Source organism: Drosophila albomicans, chromosome 3 (assembly GCF_009650485.2).
Source record: "Drosophila albomicans strain 15112-1751.03 chromosome 3, ASM965048v2, whole genome shotgun sequence".
Lineage (NCBI taxonomy): Eukaryota > Metazoa > Arthropoda > Insecta > Diptera > Drosophilidae > Drosophila > Drosophila albomicans.
Genome location: NC_047629.2, coordinates 2206298 through 2229354, shown reverse-complemented (window position 1 = coordinate 2229354; position 23057 = coordinate 2206298).

Here is a 23057-nt window from a genome sequence, read left to right as displayed (position 1 = left end):
ACCGAATAATAGGTATATTTTAAGAATAATATCGCACTATAGAGCAGTAAAACACAGACAAAATTACCTATCTTGCTTAATGCCACAATGTTATTAATTGCTTTACGATTTTCTAATGAGAATATCACATCATTTTCAGTTTAACATTAAACTTAACAGACACACAAAGAAAAAAGAAACTGCACTACAAATTGCAACGTTTTTATTTTAACGGTTTAAGTACAGCATTAAAACACAGTTGCAGCAGCTTCATGGCTTTCTTTTGACGTAACGCCCAAGAGCTACGTAATAAAATACTGTACAGAAAATTAACCCTTGAATTGTCAAAGTAAACTGCGCTACTTTAGCTAATTAATGGACATGTTTATGACAGTCAAAGAAAGGCGACTATAAAGAAAAATACAAAACTGAAACTGAATGCAAACTTAAAGTACAACGCCTAGGGTGTGTGAGACACACTGTGTGTGTGTGTGTGTGTGACTCCAACTGTGTGTGTGATTGTCAGTTTGCCGCACAAATTCCTTGTCAATTTCAACCGAATGCCGCCCAAGTAATGGCACAGGTTGGTTAACTTTAATTGGCCCAATGCCGAAGTCAAAGTCAAGCACAAAGAAATATGATTTTCTCTTATTTTAGCGGCATGTGAAATTCACTTATCGCGATTCCATTTCGTACACCGAGAGAAAGGATTAAAACTTTATTATATGAATTTATATAAAATGTACAAAAAAGTTTAACTTGGCCGAATTTGTATGTTGAATAGAATCTTTCTTTATAAAATTTCATAAATGTTCTGATATAAAATTGTGTAGCATTAATTTCAGATCGCAATTCTTCTCTCTCTGTGTACTAGAGTGTTTGTGTGTGTGTGTGTGTGTGTGTAAAGCTGATTATTGATCGAAGTGTTGCAGCAGCCATTACATTTCCGCTCTGATGCTTCGTTTCAATTGGAAAGCGCACCTTTAATTTTAGCTGTAGAGCAGCATGATTAAGCTTGTTGGCGGGAGGAGAGAGGAGGTGGAAAGGAGGAGAGGAGGAAACGTGCAGCATTTGCAACGCGTCATTCATTCATGCACTCACTCGTGCACTCATGAGTGCATTCGAAGTCGGCCAACGCTTACTTGTCATTTGATTAATGAGACCACGCTCAGCCATCGATCTCCATTTAGCAGGCTCAAAAGCTGCACATTCCCCATTCCTGCCCCTGCCTCTGCCCCAGTCGCTGCCACACAACTCTCTCGACCGCACTCCACACTCCACTGTGGAGGGGGCAGCTTCAGCTGGACAGTTGGCGAACTGAAAGCATGAATAATGGGGGCGTTGCCAGTCAGCTTGCAGGTACGAAAATTCGCAGCAACAGCAACGGCAACGGCAACAACATTGTTGCCCCTTTTAATGGCGTTCTAATTGCGCGAGTTTCGTGCCTCTCCTTCGGCCATGTTGTCGCTCTGCCACACAACTGATGCGTGAAATTTTTCGACAGTATCTCTGAGTGTTCGTGTATGTGTGTGTGTGTTTAGTTACTAGGCCAGCCAGCCAGCCAACCAACCAGACACGGGAGGGCGTGCCCAGTGACATGTCTTAACTGACCAATATATAAAGCCAACACAATGCAACGCGATGCTTCGCGTCAAAATGTAACGTGCAACGCGCTAAGCTATTGACCCACAATGTTGCACTGTTATTGTTGTTGTTGTTGCTATTCTTGTCACGGCTGAAAACATCCAGAGTCATTTGTGTTAAGCGACTGGCAGCTGCTCATTGGCTCGCAACCGCCACCTTTAAATGCCGCAAAACTGAATTTTTGGCCAAGCACTTCATCCTATATATTATTATAGATAATTAACCTTTAATTGAAGAGTGTCCATGTTAATAATACATGCGTATATGGGGGAAAAGACATTTTAGAACATTCAAATTGCAAATCACCAAAATGCACTATTTGTGTTATCTTTAAAAAATGTTTTCAGGAGGAGTGTAAGGAAGAGTAGAAAATTGGAAACATTATTTTAAATATAAATATTTGTATCAGAACAGTATGCAAATTTGTAATATACAAGAACACGACAGTTTGACCTTTTCTACCTAAGAAGATAAACAATAAAATAAAAAAACAGTGCAAAGAATATAATATATATGTATGTATGTAGATTATCATATGGGGCTATAATAAATTATGACATAATAAATGTCATAATCATAATCATTTTTAACAAGTAAGAGAATTATAGTCGACTGTGAAAAAAAGCAAAATATTGCGGTATTCATTTAAAATGTATATTTGGTATATTGATATATACATTCAAAATATACCATAGATTCCAAAATACACCAGATTGTTAGGCAAAGCTTATACAAAATATGCCTTAAATAACTTCTACAGATTTTTTATGATTTATTTTATGTACCTAATATCGCGACTCTAGCATTCAAATTACTCTTATTATTCGATTTTTATACCAGCTACCCATAGGGTAGAAGGGTATTATAGCTTTGTGCCCGCAGGAAATGTATGTAACAATGTAGAAGGAGGCATCTCCGATCCTATAAAGTATATATATTCTTGATCAGGGTCAACAGCCGAGTCGATTTACCCTATGGGTATAAAAACAAACAATGCAAAGAATATAATATTATAGATCGCCTATCGATATACTTTGTGTATGGCATCATTTGTATATAAAAACTTTTAATGATGTACAATATATCAAAAAGGTCTGAAAAATGTTGACTCTATTCCAAACTCGAATTCTCGTTGATTCACCTAAATAAGAAAGTTATCAAACAATATCCAATCAGCCGACGACAATTCTAATTGGCTGCATATGAATATAGCACCATCTATTAACGTTTAAGGAAACTAGCCTGCATTTCTTGTTCATAAATTGGACGCACAGATGCTGCTGCCATTTTCTGCCTTGAACACAAAAACAAAGACAAAAATGGAAGAACGAAACTATAAATTAATAAGCGTATGGTAGGGTCCACTTCATCCACCTCCCCACAGCCAGCACTCCTCCCATCCTTGGGATGCCAGACATCGAGTGGCAAGTGGCAAGTGGCGACAATAATGGCCCCTTGTGAGAAGTAATTAAAAAGGAAAACCCTATTTCGGGTCTGTGTCGCAGCGGGACGACAAATATTAATTGCATATGAGTGCGGGGCAGACATGAAAATGAGCAGCAATTAATATACGGAGAATATTACTTCATGCCACCAATTTCGTATTGCTTCTTCTCTCTCCTAGGATCCCCAGTGGAGCCCTCAAAGTAATATACAGCGAATGGAATAAAGAAAAAAAAACAGATACATACATATATGTAAAAAAAATGTCGCCCTAAACGAAATCTAATTTAGAGTAACGCGCTAGAGCTTGTGGTAGATTCTTTTGTGTCTTTTGGCTATGTATCTTTTACCATATATTGTAGATTGTATTGTGGTTGCTGTTGTTGTTGTGGCTGGTAAACAAATGTGACGCGAGCATATCAACGCTGAATGTCATAAGTTTGACAGCACACAATTTACACGTTGATGGAAAAGGATACTGAAGCGGGCGAGTGAGAAGTGAGAGAGAGATACACAACAACAACAACAACAACAACAACAACAACAACAACAACAACAACAAGAACAACGTTCTGTAGATACAAGTACTCGCACGCTTGCAGATACTCGGATAGCGGATAGCGAACGCAAAGTGTGAAAACTCATTTGTATCAAATTTCTCATACATGCCTGAAATGGCTATACGACAGCCGGGGCGAAGGATGTGCGGGGGAAGAGTCCGCGAGGGGAGGGAAACTCGCACACACAAATTGATGTAATAAACTCTACACGAGTGCGGCGCTGACAGGACAAACTTGTCGATGTCGATGAGCATGGGAGTGTGGACTGGGAATGGGAATGGAAAAGGGAACGGGAATGAGTCGAAAAGTGGAGGATGAGAGAATGACGACCCTCCTGGCTTCCACAAGTTTCCATGCGGGGGTGCAAATCTAATGCGGGCCAGGTCTAGACTGAGCTGTGCGTAATACCCAGCACTCGAAGTAAAACGCATAAAAATAGCTTAAATTAATAACTTAATTAGTCATCATATAGCACATTTATAAATTTATTATAATTGTATTAAAAACTACCAAATTTGTTTATATAAAATATATTTTTGTTTCAAAATTTCCCATTTTTTTTAATTGATTTAAGTATTCACTAAAATAAGTTCCTCATTTAAAATAGAATCCTTCGTCGACTATTCACAGTTGAGCATAATAAATAAAAAATAGCTTTAAATCAAAAATCCATCTTTAGTAATTGTGTCTATCGACAGCATTGCAATTCCCAATAGTCCCGCTACAAATGCCTTTTACAGGGTATCGCTGCTTTGTCACTTATTTTTCGCCCTTCTCCCATAGCCAGTCACTCACAGAGTTTGACATTTTTGACATGGTTTGTAATTGACACTTGCACTTGCTACAACAACAACGACAACAACAACAACTACAGTGAATACAAACTGTGGCTGTATCTGTGCAACACATCTCCATCTCATCATCACGTGTCTATATCTCATTCTGCCACTCCCGAAATGATTTATTTCATCACTTGCGTCTCCCTCCCTCCCCGCCTTCCCTTGCATCACTTTTTGCCGGAAAAGCAAAGCAATCGAGAGACATCAAATGGTATATAGCCAAGTTGGATGCTGGGCAGGCGGGGGGCATTACACCATTGGAGGAGGGTCTTGGGTCTATGTCAGTCAAACTCGGTGCGAATGAAAAATATGCACAGCCATTAGAAAGCTACTCTCTGGTTATAATATTATTTGGAACCCCACGACTTAACAGTTCCTCGAACGAATTGTCCAAGTCCTGCTCTTCTCTTCTTTGCGTTTACGTCTACGTCTTCGTCTCACTGTCTGGCTGTCATTCCAGCCCAATTGATGGCTACAAATTGTGCGTGGTGATTTTTATTAGATTTGATGTGGTAAACAAGTCGTTTGAATGGGAGCTCAAAATGGGGTTGCTCAAGCAGTTTGTCATTACATAAGAGTAGTCAATTAAGCTACGTAGAACGTAGGTATTGTTTAAAGATACAAATTCTTAATTGCAGAATGTTTTTCAGAGATGATTTCATTTCACAATTAAACAATAATTTCCAAGGTTTTAGATATATCAAATCTTATTTTGTTTAAAATTCTTTCTTATATGCTCTTGAATATCATTCTTATTTGTTCACCGAGATTTTGCTCCCGATAATTTCATTTTTAAAATCGAATTTATATTTTTAATCGACATTTTTCATTTTTAATTCTTTTTTATAAATTAATTAATTAAGTGTACAATGTTTCTTCAAGATGGTATAATTAATTAATAATATTCTAGTTTATAAATATCTAAAAAATTGTCTAAAAATATTTTTGTCTTTTTGAAAATTGTACTTAATATTATTATATCTAAAATAATTTTTTAGTTGTCATGAAATAATAAATTCATAATTTTATAAAGATTCTTAAAGATTTTTTAATTCGATAATCAAATAACAATATTCTACATGGCTTATAAATATCTAAAATGGTGTCTTCGAATATAAATTCTTTATCACGAATATAATTCTTATTTTCTAAACTTATTTGTTTGACGCTGTGAATATAATGAAAATTTCGTTTAATTTAATTTTTATTAATTATAATTCATATTTTTAGAATTAAATTTAATTTATTTTGATTATATCTGATATCAAATTTATATTTTTAATGAACAGTTTTCATTTTTAGTGACGTGTTCTACATTCATAAACCGGCAAATAATTAAATCTCATTTATTGATAACTCGTTGAATATTCGCATCAAACATAAATCAATTCAGCTGTCTTTGCTAGCTAATTTCTTGATACGATCTTAGTTAGAACAATCTGTCTGTTAGCTGAACCCGGTAATCTGGCTGCTAATTAAACTATATTGCAATCTATGGCCATCAATCTGGTCAGATATCTACATGCATACAATCTAAATAGCAATTGCTCAACTATATTCAACTGGATTCAACTGTTGCCGTAAGAATCCCGTTTTCGAGTTGTTTGCTTTTCGTGCAGTCGCCACAGAAATTATTCACAAATTAACACAAGAATTGAGTGCAGCAGTCAAGTTTTGCCCGTTGGCCAAGACTCGAGTCGAAGTCGCAGTCAATCGGAACTGCAGTCGCATCGTTGCCTCATAAATCAGTTGAACGAACTGTGCAACAACATGAAGAACGACGGCAATAAAAGAACAACGAATGGGAAAACAAAACATTCAGAGAGCGCCACGCACTTTCACACACAATTTTCTGCACGCACTCAGCCAAAAAGCGTTAATTACACTAATTATGCGTTGTCTGTTGTTGTTTGTTTTTGTTGTTGCTGGGGTCCATGATAACGAAAATAAATATGGAAAAATAACTAAAATATCATTTCGAAGAGAGACCGAGAGAGACAGAGAGACAAAGCGGAACGCTTTGAAGTGCTCCAAATAAAAATACAGACACACCTCGAACCGCGAACTAAACAAAAACAGAAAACAAAACTCTTTTAAAGCAATTATAACAGTCGAAGAAGGTTCGCTTCTTTTTTCGTAAAATACTAAAAACATATTATGGATTGAAGTAAATACATAAATCTTACTTGGGCCAAGAGTTTTAACGGAAACCCTGCCCGGAAGTTGAATATATATAAAGAACGGGTTCGTTTGCTTTGCTGAGATGTTTTTTTTCGGGATCACAATTAACATAAGCGCTAATTGCTCAATTCGATTGAGCCCATAGTTAAATGATGGCACATTCGCTGCGATTATTACTATTTTTATATTGCTTTTCTTCTAATTCTTCCTCTAATTGCCACAAACACCCAAAACAATTTCCCAAAGAAAAAAGACAAAGCTGGAATACTCTATCGGTGTGATAATTATAATAAGAGTATGAAAGCCACAGTACATTGTGCTCGACTATAATATACCCGCTACTCATTTTCAATAAAACAAAAATCATACCTTAAAATATGGTAACATACATTAGCCTAAATTTGGTTATACTATATATAACTGTGATATCCGATACACATTTTCAACAAAATCATATTCTAAAAGTATACCAAATTTATATACCGAAAAAATAGAAACATATACCGAAGTCTATATTTGGTATATCGATATAATACCTTATTATACCCGCTACAATTTTTCAATAAAATAATAAATTTACCAAATTTATTTTACAAAATAATACTAAAATATACCGAAGCCTATATTTGGTATATAAATAATAATAAAACCATATTTTAAAATTAAACCAAATTTATATACCGAAAGAATTAAATAATATACCGAAACCTAATTTTGGTATATACATATAACACAACACTGTAATATTACCGCTACCTATGTTCAATAAAACCAAATTCTAAAAAAATACCAACATAAAAATCATTTCAACTGACGGGAAGAGCATTAAAAGTTTGTGTTTGGCTGTATTTATTATTTGCTGGCTAATTAGTTTTGTATTCCTATACGCCGACTGTTGCTAATTGTTGTTGCAAGTGTTTCTATATTAATTATGGCCATCTATATCTATATGTGTATGTATCTTTGGCTGTGGCATGCCGAAGCGTGCCTAAAACAAACAGGAGAAACGCATCAGTTCGCCAACTGTGCAAATAGTTGTCACCATTTGTGGCAGCCACATGTGTCTTGCGACGTCTCGCCAAAGTCCCTCATTGCTGCCACAGTGTCTCGCTTGGCCTGAAAGATTTTACGTTAAATTATACGGTCTGACTGAAGTGATAAAATGTTGCACATGCGGCATGCGACATTTAGTTGGCAGCATTGACAGTCAGAGCGGTTGCAAGGTGGAGCCAAAAAGAGATATGAGAGATGAGATCACTGAAAGGGCAACTCAAATATGCCAGAAGTGAATTCAAACCAGCTATCAATGTTGAGAACCTTTAAGCAATTAGAAGTTTCTAAACTCAGCTGATTGGACATTTTGTGTAACCCAAATCAATAGAAAAGGTGTAACACGAGTTTCCAACAAAACTCAACAGATGGCGCAAGTGATTCCGATTAGAAACCAACTAAATATGAAGAATTTAAATCTTTGTGCTGGCAATGATCGATTGCTGCCTTCATTTTAGGCAGCAAATGTTGCTGTCCATTGTTCTTAGTTTAAACGAGCTCTAATTGTGTTGTCAGTTTCATTTAGAGCATTCCCATTTCATTGAAATGACCACAGAAAAAACAAGTTCACAGCTCAATTTGATATACAGAAATGCTGCGATTATTATCAAATGCTGCCAGACATATCAACCATTGGACGCAACTGAGCAGAAAAACGCCAAGCATTTCCAAAACTAATCCATCATAATGTCGTTGTATATGGAGACCCTCCCTTTAAAAAACAAAACAAAATAAATAAAAATACACCGACATTATGAACGAAACTTTCAAAATTTATGAGACCAAACAAAGTTGTAAAGCAGCGGATGAGTTGGCAGCTGACCAAAAGAGAGCGAGAGACAAAGAGAGAGAGAGAGAACTTTTGGTCATCTGTCATAACTTAATTTTTGACATATGAAAAGAGAATTCACGACTGACAAACAGAACTCTTGAAATGAGGCTCGAAAATTATGCCGAGAGAGACGGAGATATAGAGAGAGAGAGAGAGAGAAATAGAGCCGCATTTGTTTTGTTTTGATGTTACAACTCATCTATAAATTAAGATTTATTATGCGTGTGTTCGGGCGCCAATCCGCCCCCAACATTTAGAGCTTTCAACGCTATCCAAAGTACATTTAATGCTTGTTGCTGCTGCTGCACTTGTTCAATTGCATTTGCTGTTGTCGTTGCATGCTGTGTTTCCTCTGCTCATTCATCAAATATTCTGTGTTTTGACTGTGTATGTGGGTAAATCTATATGTATCTGTATCTGTGTGAGTTGAATGCATAATTTCATCTGTTGCAGAGTTGTTGTTGTTGTAGTTGTTGCTGTTGGGCTTGTTGCAACATGCTGTTTTGCATTTTGTTGAGACAAATTTGTGCGTGTCATCAATCAAAAATGAAACATTTCAAATTTTGACGATATAATTAAACATACATGACGCCTTGACAGGGTGAGAACAGAATCTCTTTTCGGGATTATTAATTTCAATTAAATGACAAATTTCGTTAGCTTTTGAACTTGACTTGGCAACAATTAGCAGACATAAATATGTAATTAAATTTATCATAGCTAGACAAGTGAATTAAATGCTTTAAGAATAATAAAATTATTAAATTCACGTGGTAAATAACATATTACAAATTTATTGAAAATGCGTAAATAATTGATTATAGCAACATTATTATTATGAAATGTGTGTACATTAGATTGAAAAATTAATTCACTAATTTTTCAAATTAAATAAATAGTCGTTTCATTCACAACGCATCTTGACAACATTTAATAATTAGTTAAGTTAAATATGAATTTAAATTAATGAGAAATAAAATAATGAAATTTGAAACATACAATTTCTTAATATTACATTAAGTATGGTATTAAATATGACATGTAATAATTTCGATATTTTTAATCGCCACAATTTGGTATTACTTCAAGTTTTTGTAATTTGTAATTTATATTTTAAATTTTTCGACACGACTTTGCGACAATAAGTTAATACAAAGATGAAAATAATTTAACTAATACAAAAATACTACGTTTTTGGTACAATTCAATAATTCTTTCTTAATTGAAAAAATAAACAAATTAATGAATTTCCTTAAAAAAAATAAACTTATTTTAAATGGTGAAATTTAATTTAGTATTATTATCAAAAAGGAAATATATTACAAAAATTCTCTACATTTTAAATGCTTCTTTTGGTATTATACAATAATACATTCTTAAATGCAATCTTCATATTAAAAAATAACAGCTTCGAATATTGGAATTTTTTCAATTTAGTATTTAAAATTAAAAAAAATGCAGATAGATATTAATGTGGATAAATAGAAAAGAAAGAAATATGAAGTTCTTGTTTGAGGAAGAGTCCTTTAATTTCGAGGAAAACGAGTTAGAAATGACGATACAATCTTTGGGGTTCATTAAAGGCGTCTTATGAATAGGACAGGTGCAATCGAAGATTATCTTACACGACAGTAGCCAACAACATCGAAAGGGCTACCAAACAGTAGTTGTGGAAATAGCAAAATATGTCCAACACGGTTGCGTAGGTAGTCAATTTGTACGCCCCATTTTTATAGATAGAAGATATCATAGTACGAGATCATAAACTGTTGATAGTGACTCTGAGGCCGACTCTGAGTCGTTCTGCTTCTTTCACGTCAACACCCCAAAACGCACTCTGCGATGCGATGCGAGTTTAAGTTATGTGAAGTCCTGAGCTGGATCTGGAGTGGAGTCCTTTTGTGTGGTGTCCTGTGTGCGGGTCTCAATGCTGAATGTTAATAGCATTGTGCGCGCCTAAGCATGTGCTTCAATTTATTTTGACAAGCGCGTTGTGTGCTGGGCACTACGTGTCCTTAGCAAGGACATACAGATGACGAAGCGCTGGGTGGGGGGCTTAGAGAAGCGATCAAGATATGAAATGTGTGTCATCGTTAGTACGCTGACAAAGCCAAGTCAAGGGTTTTGTGCTGTGTTCCCCATCGGCCATCGCACAGCGGCCATTGGCTGATGTCCTTATTATGCTATCCGCAATGACCTCCATGCTTGACCACAAAACGGTTATGCAATAAAAATTCTATTCTACTTCACTTCACTACACTTTTCTCCAGCCACAGTTGGATTAGATATGCGGGTCTGTAATACTTACTTACTATAGTTTGTTACCTGCCTCCATCGTGCTCCTCGTTTCCCCTTCATCATCATCATCTGCTGTTGTTGTTCCGTGTTCTGCGTTCTGTGTGGTTTTGTTTTGCCTTATTTGCTTGGGATTGTGGTGTGTTTGTTTCTGCCTGAAGCTGGAGTTGGAGTTGGCGCTGGCTGTCCTGGTAGTGGCAAGCTGATGGCATGCCACGGCATAGACACATATTTATTTATTATTGACGACAGGTCAGTTCGAGAGCCATCTGACATATCCAGTTCTAATGCCTGGGCGTAAGTGCTTCGTTTGCGCTACTTATGAGATACTTCAGGCCACAGCGCGTGCAACTATTTCCTCCTTCGTTACGGACAGAGCTTTGTGCTCTCAAGATGGGCACTCACTTGCAGCAGACAGACAGATGGACAGACAGACAGACGGACAGTTAGGCTGCCTTTTGGCCTGCGTTGTTGCATATTAAAGCTGAAAAGGCAAACTTTTGGCAAGCCATAACTCATTGGGGCACGTGTTGCATGCTGCACGAAACTAAACTCAGCACAACACAACACAACACACACTCACACTCGCACAGCAGACTAATGGTATCAATTTTCAAGTGTACTGTTAGAAGTTCAGTTAACAGTTTATCGAAGGCATTGATAATATGCATCGATAGCATGCTAACGGCTTTGCCTTTGGGCTCACCTTAATTGGCCAACACTTCATCTGGGCCTAAAGTGTTGTATTTAATCAGTAAATGCTAAAGTAAATAAATAAAGTGTTATGTTAAAAGTGTATTAATCAAAATTGAGTGCACAAAATATGGTTTTGTTCTAAATGAATGATTGAATGAAAATTTGTTTTACTTTCAATTACAAATTATTATTGTGGGGAAAGAATATTATATTTTTATATATATTTTATTTACTTTAATCAAATAAACATTTTATTTTTTCATATTGACATTAATTTTATTCAATTTAGTTCGATGAATGATTTATTATTTTCACTGTTAATTGTAAATTATTATGGTGAGTAAAGTTATTTGTTGTTTGTTTACTTTAATAATTATCGCGATAATGGTATAAACATTTAAGTAAATTCAATTCAAGGAATAATTTATTATCATTATAAATTACTCTATAAACATTTTACTTTTACGTTATTAATCTTGTAGATGTATACAAGAATAATACTTTTAAATAACGGCAATCATTACATCAGTATTATAGCTTCAGATTGACATAGTTTGATTCATTAAAATTCATCAATATTTGCTGTTTGTGTATTATAATTATTTATTATTATATAATTTAACTACTGTTAGTTATATACTTGTAATGTCCATTTCTATTTTAATAATAATTTATATTAATAAGAAAATTACTGAGCATTTGAAATCATATTCATCAGTACACAAAGTGCTTTAAACTTAAAACTAAAATCGGTTAATCAGTCTTAAGTTCTTTCGAGAGCTAACTACAGCTGCCACACAAATTACTCAGTCTAAAATGGTATCTTGAGAAGATTCCAGTCGAGCAGCTGTATTGCGGATCCTTGCGGCAATAACAAAGAGAGATCTAAGCGATTGATGCCGGTTTAAATCCAAGCCAAAACACTTAACTGATTGCAATGATAGTGCTCTTGGGCGTAGTTCAAAAAGCGTAAATTGATATTTTCCACGCTTTCAGCTCGGAATGGAGAATTCAAATTCAGATTCCTCAATTCTAACCACGTTCAATGGGCAATGTTGACAAAAAGATGACATAGAGATGTCTCCGTAAGGGAGAGAGAATTTCTCAGACTCCGACTCTGACTGCGACTCGTTCTCGTTAGGTGATCGTAATCTCAGAACGTGGCTCTACCTGTTTCGACAGATAACCACAAATTGTTTGCTGCCTCTCTCTCTTATTGTTGGTATTCTCGTTGTTTGTTTTTTTTTTGTTTTTGTCTTATTTTCCTTCGATACATAAAATGTTTTCGAGTGTGCGTTTTTAGATTCTCATCAGCATGCGTTGTTGTGTCCTTTGGGCTTGTCTTGGGCATTGTCAACGGCTCTTTGTCATCCAAGGGGCTGGCTCACGTACTCATCGGTAGTTGGTAGTTGATAGTTGGCAAGGTCCAAACCCAATCCCAGGCATCATCGCGGACCAACCGCCAAGTTGGTCGAGCGACATTGTCTATGTCTCTTCGCTCTTTGTTCTAGCTGATATCGATCATTAGATAGTTGCCCCATTGTTTTCCTCTTGGTGGTGCTGTTCTTACCCCATCCCCATCTCCACACACACGCAAACGCAGACATTGTGACATGTACTACGTGTGTCCTATGTCATCAATTATTATGTAAGTTTTCCTCTCTCATCTCCTGTACGCACTTTGGTATTCGTGGAATCTGCCCAGCCCAGGACCCAGCGACATGAGACATGAGACATGATTAACTGGAAATATTTGAGGCGTGTGTACTTGGTTTGTGTTTCTTCGTTGTTTTTTCTTTTTCCTTTTCGTGAACCAATGTTGATTTTGGGGTTTCGTCTAGACTGAAACAACCTGATAACGGATTATTTTACAAATGAGTTTTGCGGTCGATGCAGACGGTTATGCAATCAAGAATTCCTGTTACCAAACTTCGCCTTCAACTTGTCTTATATACAACATTTATATTTAACTATATTATTAGGAATCTTTATTATTCTATATCAAATAAATTTTCTAATATTTTCTAGTTTTTGTTTTTCGATTAATATTAGTTTACCAATTTAAAAGTTGTATTATCAACCGAAAGGCATTAAAAATTTAACTTATAATAAAATAAATTGTATTATACATTTTGAACAATACATAAATATTATATGAAATATTGATTTCAGTGTTAGATTATTTTTAAATTTTAATGATGCGTTTTCCTGTAGTACGTAATCTTATTTATTATTCATTAAAATGGTTTACATTTTAAATATTTTTATTTGAATTGTTTCAATATTTTTATATAGATTATGTTGCTTAGATTTTATTGTCAAAAATAGGTAAATAAATAGTCATTTGTTTTAACTATTAAAATAATTTTTTTTTGGTGTTCTTAAATTGCAAAATTTTTATATATTTTATTAAAGAAATTTTATTTTTACAGCAAGTTTTTTTCGAAATTCAACTTGTATTTCATTGATTTAGTCTTTATTTTATTTAAATAGTTTAATGGTTTTTTATTTCTGTTTGTTTCTATAGTTTTGTAGTCAAAACCTGTTTCTTTTTCAACCCCTAATAAATATATCGAAATAATAAAATAAAATATAAAAGTTTTAGCTGAATTTCATCCTTTTGCTCCATTTTATTGTGATTTGAGCTGCTGGAATGCAAAATTATATGTTTAATGATCTGCTATGTCCTCGAAAAGCAGTGTCTCAAATAATAAACATTCCCATTTTTATAGCTCAGCAAGAATAATACGATTTTAAGGCTTGAGTTTTAATTGGCCATCGGCGCCAGATCACAGCGCGAAAGACACTTAAATGCAAAATAAGTGAACAACAAAAGGTGTTGGCCAAGGATATGTTTCTCTACAAAAAACATGTGTAGCGGTGTTTGAACCTTTTTAATTAACGAAAAAAAAAACCCAAATATCGAACCCATAATTAAAGTGAGAAAGACAAAAAATCCGGTCAAAATCGAAAGACACGAAAATTATTTGCTTGGCCGGTTTGAATGTTGCAGCTTCTGTTGTTGTCCAAGGTGGTAGTTCCTGCTGCGCTTGCCAGGGCCAACGAATTACAGTTAACGCCTAGAAAATGTGTTGGCCGGAGGCGCCTCGCCTCGCCTCTCCCCGTCTTGTGCCGCCAACTCACGCAGCGTTAAATGGCGGCCAATCAACAAACTGTAAACTGCACCTGCAGCGAGCCAAACAACTTCACAGGCAACCATTGACTTTCCGACGGACTTTGACTGAGTCGCTGGGACTTAGGAGCGTGTTAGAAATTATATCAAATGATATGTTATATGCGTAGTTCGTATATGAGTTCTCTAATTTTTATTTATGGCTTCCTGCTTGCCACTTTTTTTTTTGTGTGTTGAACCCAAACCTAAAACCCTCAAATCCGCAGACAGACACCGACACAAATCCAGAGTCGGAGTCAGCCTCTGACTCTTTAGTCTGGCGTGTCTGACTTGCAATTTTTGTGCGTGCTGCAGGTGTAAATTCTGGTTTCATTTTTATATATTTTTTGGCACCTCTGCCATTGAGTAGGTGTGACTATAAACATTAATCAGACGTCATTGCAATCATTGCCTGGCTTTTACTGGGTTAGTTGGCAACCACTGAGAGAAAGTCAGCACCGCCAATAATTGCAGATTACGAGTACCAATTTTAAAGAGGCAGATGATTGAGAATCATCCTATCTACTGCCAAAACATTAAAATCTCAAAGCCATTTATAATTAATGAAAGATATTCGGATACGTATGATATAGCTGTTTTCTTTCAATTCATAAATAAGACTGTAGAGAAGCTAAGCGACCTGATTTCGATATTCTAGTTTGTTATTACTTATTATAAAGATAGTAAACATTCTATTTCTAAAAATGCACATTAATATAATTATAAAGTTACCAAAACGATTAAGATAATTTATTTATTTAATTTAATATTAGTAATAACTCTTATAAGTTAGGACTTAGCAATCTGACATATTTTGTACTCTATGGTATATTTTGAATGCTCCTATTAAAATTGGGGTATCGGGTATCATACGGTGGAACCTACTAAAGTAGATTTCTTACTTGTTAAATCTTCTATTACTAAAAATCTATTTCAACATAATTAAAAATTTGGTAAAGTAAGGCAAATTTAAATATTTTAATACTATTAAGAACTGAGTTATTCTAATCTTAATTTTTTTATATTCAGACTTAAAGCGATCAAATTAACTTAACTCGGTGAAATTACTCACCGTTTCACAATGGTTTCATTTTATTTTTTTGTTTTCGGCTGATTACCTAACTGCAGGCATTTGAGTCTGAGTTGGTTAAGAGGCCTTCAAGTTGCCGAATCGAGTCCAATTCGGAGTCAGTCGGACTCGGTCTTGAGGGCCTGTCAAGCGAGCCAAGTGGCCTGTTAACAAGCAAATGATTAATGAAGGAGCGCGCGGCTATCAACTTCACACTTGCTAAATATATTTTTTGGATGCATTTCGTTGACTTTGACTGACTGATTGAATGATTGACCGAATGCCAGACTGACTAACTGACTGGTTGACTGTCTGACTGACTGAACCAGCCGATTGCGAGCTCACGTAATTAGTGTTAAGGCAACGTTGTTGCTTGGCTGCCTTTAGTGCCTTTTGCCATTTTGGCCATTTTGCATAATGCCCTGCGCACATTTTGACACCTTGAGAGCAAGGTGTTGACTATAATTACCGTTAATTGGTAGACAGACAGTACGAAAGCTCACTCGCTCACTCGCTCATTCCCTGCAAAACTCAAACTCAAACGCAAACTCCAAAGTGGATGTGGATGTTAAGTAGGCGCCTAATTATTTTGACACCTGCTGGCTGGGACGGAAACTTGCGGCTCGTAATTACAGGGTAAGTTGAGCTTCGTTCACACCTCGATCAGACCAACAGATTTAGTGCTTTATTTTTTGGCAACAACTGTTGAGTTGAGGCTGGCACCATAAACAACAACAGCTGCAGCTGCTTCCTGCAACTGCTGCAGGCTATCGTTGATCGTCGACCGTCGATCGCGATGAACGCTTATCAACTTGTTTTCTAGTTTCATCTTCAAGGTTCCATCTCTCTCAGATGCGCGATAAGGTCTCTCGCTCTGCACAAGCTCTGAATAAACCCATCGCACATGTATTTGCGCATGTGTGTGTCCATTGTCAACGCCTTACGCATTTTAACAACGCAATTTGGGTCTACACATGTGCTAGAAGAAACCCTCAACTCGACAACAGGCGCTATCAAGATGTAAACATACACACACTGCCTTTATCCTGATCACAGCCAGAGATTATTCTCAGCTCTTTCCTGGCTTCCCTTTACCAATTCCGATTACTGCTCGTCTTACAACATGTGCAGATTTAGACCACGTTGGGTTTAGGTTTAGGTTGTAGGTGTCAACCACATGATGATCCTTTCGATAGGCATCTACTACATACGAGTTCCTATAAAATTCTCTCATTTGTGGTTCGTTCTGCGGCTGAGAATAGTCAAGTATTTACTAAAGATTACAAACTTTAAACTAACAGCTGGCACACGCAAATGAAGTATGTGTAAATTTATTCTTATTTATTCGTGAACATCACATAAAATATGCTTTATTTTTCAGAATTTAAAATACATTTTCTTTGTTTATACATATTTAAATTATTATAATAATAATTTGTTAACTAACACGATAGCACGACAGTTTGCTCAACTGTGAGATACCCATTATTAATTTCATATATAGAAAAAGTGCGGTATTATTCTTAAAACATACCAAATTAATATACAAAAAATACTAAACGAATAAGAAAGTTGGACTCAAGTGTTCTTGACTGTGAGATAATAATAAAAACAGTGCGTTATTATTTTTAGAATATACCAAATAAATAAACTCAAAAATGTAAAAAAAAACGAATACTATGTTTGGTATACGAATATACATTTAGAATATACAGAAATACAGAGTATAAAAATTGAGTCATAAACTTTAGGAATTCAGATTGCAGTTTCCCGCAAATTTTGTAACCAAATTTGAACGAAACTATTTCAATGATGTGGTTTGTATAAATGTCTTATGATAAAGTTAAATATAAATTATTTGAGACATGTAATTACTTTCGCTTTAAATTTAAATAAAATCCCACAAACACTTTCAAGAATATAGAAAAGCTTTTAAATCGTAGACAAAAAAATCCGTTTCCCGAATTGATTCCATCTCATAAAACAAAAAAATAAGAAGAAAAGAAAGAGTTGAATGAAAGCAAGGAAATCCACTGGCACTTAAAATATCAACCGCAAAATGTCAAAGAGTTGGACACTTGAGGCGAAACATTTCACCCACATGGGAAGCATCGGAGGCGGGGGGAAGTGAAAGAGAGAGAGAGAGAGAGAGCATTACTTAACATTTAACATTTAAAATTGTTCCCAAGAATTTTGCTAAAAATGTCTTTGAACGTGGGGCATGGGGCATACGATAATTAATTGCTTCATTACCAGAGCCACAAAACAGAGAAGAATAAAAGAGAAAAAGTGCTGCACAAAGTACAAATGTGGCAAGTTAAAAGAGCAGCCACAGCCGAGTAGAGCAGAGTTTAAGCTCGTTCACCACTTGGCCTGATGGACGGACGAACAAGGAAAGTTTGACAGGGCAGCTAATTGAATTGTCTCTCAACAAAATCAAACTTTAAATTAAACACAAGATCTTAGTGCTAGAAAAAGAGCAAAATCTATCTGGGAAATTCTTTTGTGCAGCAAGCAAAGCATATTATTCGTTGAAATTTATTGAGTCGCTTTTTAGATAGCGTTCTCAAATTATTTTAATGTCTGACCGCCGTTGATGTTTTTTAGCCCAACAAAGTTGGCACAACAAAATGCGACACAATCGAGAACTGCGACCGCCCGCTAATAGTGTCAAAAGTTTAATGATGAGGCCCGCCTGTCACTTTTGGGGCCGTGTGCCGTTAAGTAGTCGGCTAGGCAACACCCCCACCCCCACACCCATCTTCGACGATTCTCATCCCCTCCCCTCCCTCCCCACCACGTCGCAGCAAACATGTCTGCCATGTTCGTGCAGCGAACAGCTGTCAGTGGCAAAGTGACAGCGACTGGCTGCCATATTGCAGATGACTCTAAAGCGCAAAACGAGGGTGAAGAGCGCAAACGAGGCACATAATAAATATACCATATACATATTATATATAAATATCGGCAAAAATAGGGTTAATTACGCAAATGAGCTGCAGATATATTTATATATTTATATTAAACAAGCAATTTCTGAACTGCATAAATGTAATAAAAGTATATATTAAAATGCCCCGAAGAAACATTTGCACTTGATCTATATTTTATACTCCCACCTTTTTTTAAATTACAAAAAGAAGTTTAACAGGATAAAATTGTGTTAATTTCAATAAATTGATCAAATTTAGTAATATCGAGTAAATTTTACAAACGACTATATCACTTTAATAATAAAATTGTCAATACATACAAAACAATGCTTACGAAAAACTAGATGCATCTGAGATACATTAAAATAAAAATACATAATAGTCATCAATATGCCATAAAGATGTATATTCTTTATAGTCACCACTTTACTTACAATGCAGATAGAAGTTTAATTATACAATGGTTGTTAGGCATTCTGTGCATTTTTCAAAAACACAAAATCTTCAATTAAAGAAAATAACAATAATATATATAATATTAAGCATACAAATTAAAACGTCTCAAATCTTGAAATCTATCTTGGACTCTCATACATATACAATTCAGAAAATGTTAATTACGAGATCGAATTGTACGTAAAGTAAATCAATGAGTTTACCATAATAAAAAATTTGCGTTATCAACAAACAGTAACTTTAAAATAATGTTCTTTCTTAAGAATACAACTGCCATAAATACATAGCTCTATTATGTACTTATTGCAGATACTTAAAGTGTATTGAATCTAAAGTATTTTATTTTTGAACTACCTTACTCCTTAAAAAAGAATTTCGCATAACTTAATACTCAACTAATGTGCTAGCGAACTAATTTACTTTGAATTTGTTAATACATATTTTATATCGATTATTATTATTAAGGAAATGTTTTGCGATTAGTCATACCTTAAGTATATATTTTCTTTCACGTTTTCACGCTGTATACACGCGTAGTTCGATCGATCGGCTGCACTTAAAACAAAGTGCACGCATTTGACCAGCTACAAAGAACTAATTAGCAGAGACATGAGAATTGTCTGGACACACACAAGCTGCAATGAGAAATATAGAAATTGAAAAAGAGTATGAGAGTGAGAGAGTGAGGGAGGGAAATATAGTTACAGAAAGTTTATTTGTTCGAGTCTTCGAACTGCCGCTAAATTTGAGCGTAACTTTATTTCATGTGTTACCTTTTGTAGTTTTGCCGCAGACCAAACACCAGACAAATAACAAACAACAACAGACGAGCAGACAAACAGAAAAGAGGCCAAGCCCCAGACATCGACTGGGTTAGGTTAAGGGATCTGCTATAGAGAATAATTCTCACAGTGATGAGTCGCATTCGAAGCTGAAGCTGTTCTTTTTTTTACTATCTATCATAAGTTAGACTAAACGCTCTACGGGTGTCCTTTGCAATTGCTGTCAATTGGAATTAATGTACTTTTTATGAAACGTGCATAAACAGCACCCACAGATCACAGATGAAAGTTTTTCCCTCCGCTGGCTAGCGTTAAGCTTCTGCTTCCATGAAAGTTTAGCTTTAACGCTTTAGATAAGTTGTCGCCAACTACAATTTCCGTGCACTAAATCATCATATTGACTTGTCCTCATCACAGTCTCCAGCAGCGACATTGCGTGCTCTCTCCCGCCCCCTCATCCACAACAGTCTTCTTCCCCTTTTCAGACACACACAAACAACGTGAATTGGCTCAAGTCAAATTGCCAATTTGTGGACACCACGCAGCTTCGACTCCCGATAATTGTGTGTTTTTCGGAGGTGCAACGCCAACTGCTGCACAATGGGCGGCAAATTGCTTAAATTGGCCTGAGTCGCAGCATCATAGAATCAAAAAACGGAAATATTCTTTCAACGCGATGTTTTGTGTGATTTTTTGCTCTAGAGTTTTTCAAATTTGTTAGTAAAAAGAGGTATTTTCCTTTAAATAGGAAAAACTTTTAAATTGATGTTATTTAAAATCTATTAATTTTATTTAAGCTTAATTTTGGTATATACAATAATAACTATTGGTATATATAATAACTACTACTAATAACTACTGTGATTGCTGCAGCTGTAGCGATCAGATAAAAATTGTCGAAGTTATTAAAGAAATACTTTTGTATGGGCAAAAACGCCTACTTACTAGGGATCTTAGTTGCTTTGGATGACAATCAGGTATATTTTGAATGTGGTTTTATACAGATATACCAAATATACACTTTGGTATATTTTTAGTATTTTCGGTATATTTGGAGAAAAATACCGCAATATTTTGCTCTCACAGTCAAGCACACTCGATTGTAGCTTTCTTACTTGTCCTTTTTTAGTCTCGCACTAATTTGTAAAATTTGCGAATTTCAAAATTTGTTTTATGTTGTATTGTTATTATTTGTCTTGTACTTGTACTTGTACTTTAATTAAATAAGTTTTTGCCATTGTATAAAAGAAGAGAAAACTCTGAATTTTTAGCTGGTTTGAAAGTTTTCTTTGCTGTTTTTTTAATATTAAAATTTTGCGTATTATTATTATTTTAATATTAATTTACATTTTCGATCCCATTGTATAAGAAACGTGGAAAACTCTATGAATTTTAATAGCTGGCTTGGGTAACGCTGCCTCATTACCCCCCAATGGGGAACAACTTCAGTTTCCTGCTGTTGCTGGTTTATGGGAGCCATCGTAATACCAATACTATCATTAAAACCAACAACAGCAGCAGCTGGGTGCACTTTTTGACAGTTTGAATTGCAGGCGTATAAAATGTTGTTGCTAAGCAGCAAAATTGTCAGCTCGTGGAAGCCTCCAAGTGTTGTTCTTTCTATTACAGAACTGGGCATAATTATAAAGCAATTGCGGAAATAAACGATGCCATTCTCTCGGGCACACACACGCTGCCAATGCCCGCAACTATTGAAATTAATTAATTAAATTATAAGCCAGTTACAGGGACATGCGATGTCACTGCGAGTGCATTGAAAATGCTGAAAAGCTGCATAGGAAATATAGCTGTCAGCGAGACACAAGCACACACACACACACACACTCACACTCACACACATTTCCACACATTTAAAGCACACTTGGATTAGTTTTGCTATTGGCTTGACTGGCTTTTGTTTTGCATTTGCTGTAAATAGGTCAAACCCCAAAAACAATCAAGTGACGAACCGAGTGTCCGTTGATTCGACCGATGCGTGTTATGGCCCCCGCAATGAGCTGGGCCCTAATTAAGTGGGCGTGGCCAGCAACGAGCAGGCGACAGTATTTCGCTTGATATGTGGGCGTATATATTGCACACTATCGTGGCTTTTTCATTATGTGGCCTGACAAACTTTTTCCGTCGGCGTCAGCGTTGACGTTGACAGCGACAGCGACAGAGACTGCGACGTCGACATAGTCCTCAGCTCTGCTCAGCGGTGTGACAGGGTTTTTGATTGAACGCCGCAACACGTCAGCTGGATGTCAAGTATACGCACCGTGGCCATGCCACTCTCACGCTCTATTGGACAGCAGTCAGCCCGATGCGGTGGTCCTTGCGCATGTAATTAAACTATAAAGGTCCAAATCGACCCAACTGTCGCTTGACACCAAGCAGCAATCAGCAACCATGCACCATCCACATTAATGCTGTGCAAATTTATTGAGAGTATTCCAAAACCTTTAGAGCACAATAGCCTCGAATCCGTATTGTCATGCTAAGAGCTGCAACGAGAGCAGAGCTGTATGTTTTCTAAATGTTCTAAGAAAAAATTAGCTGCATTTAAAACTATTTCTTTTTATAAGAATATGTTATATGTAAATAACAATTTTCAACTTTTATGTATAATTAAATTATATCAATTAAATTATATTCATTCACTTTTAACACATATTCTAAAAAAAAAAATAATAAAAATATTAATTTGAATTAAATCTATAAAATATAATATATTGTAGTTCGCAATATGAAAATAATTTGGCAACATTTTCAAATTTGTGTGTCTTTGACTAATACAATAAGTTACCAATATTTTCGACTATAATGATAAAATTGCAGATAATTATTCAATAATAAATTGTTTTTTTTTTTATTTGTATTTTTAATCTTTTCATTTTATTATATTACATATAGTATTTGATAGTACATTTAAGAGAGTACTGAGTACTGAGAGTACTGGCTGCTTGGGCCTTCGAGTCGAAATTGTTAATCTTAAATTTTATTAATCTTTTATATGTATTTAAAACATAAATAATAGAAAAAGTTTAAAGTATACTTAAGCTTACAATATGATAATAAAAATGCAATATTTTAAAAACTACATCTAAACAGATTTTCTTTTGACAC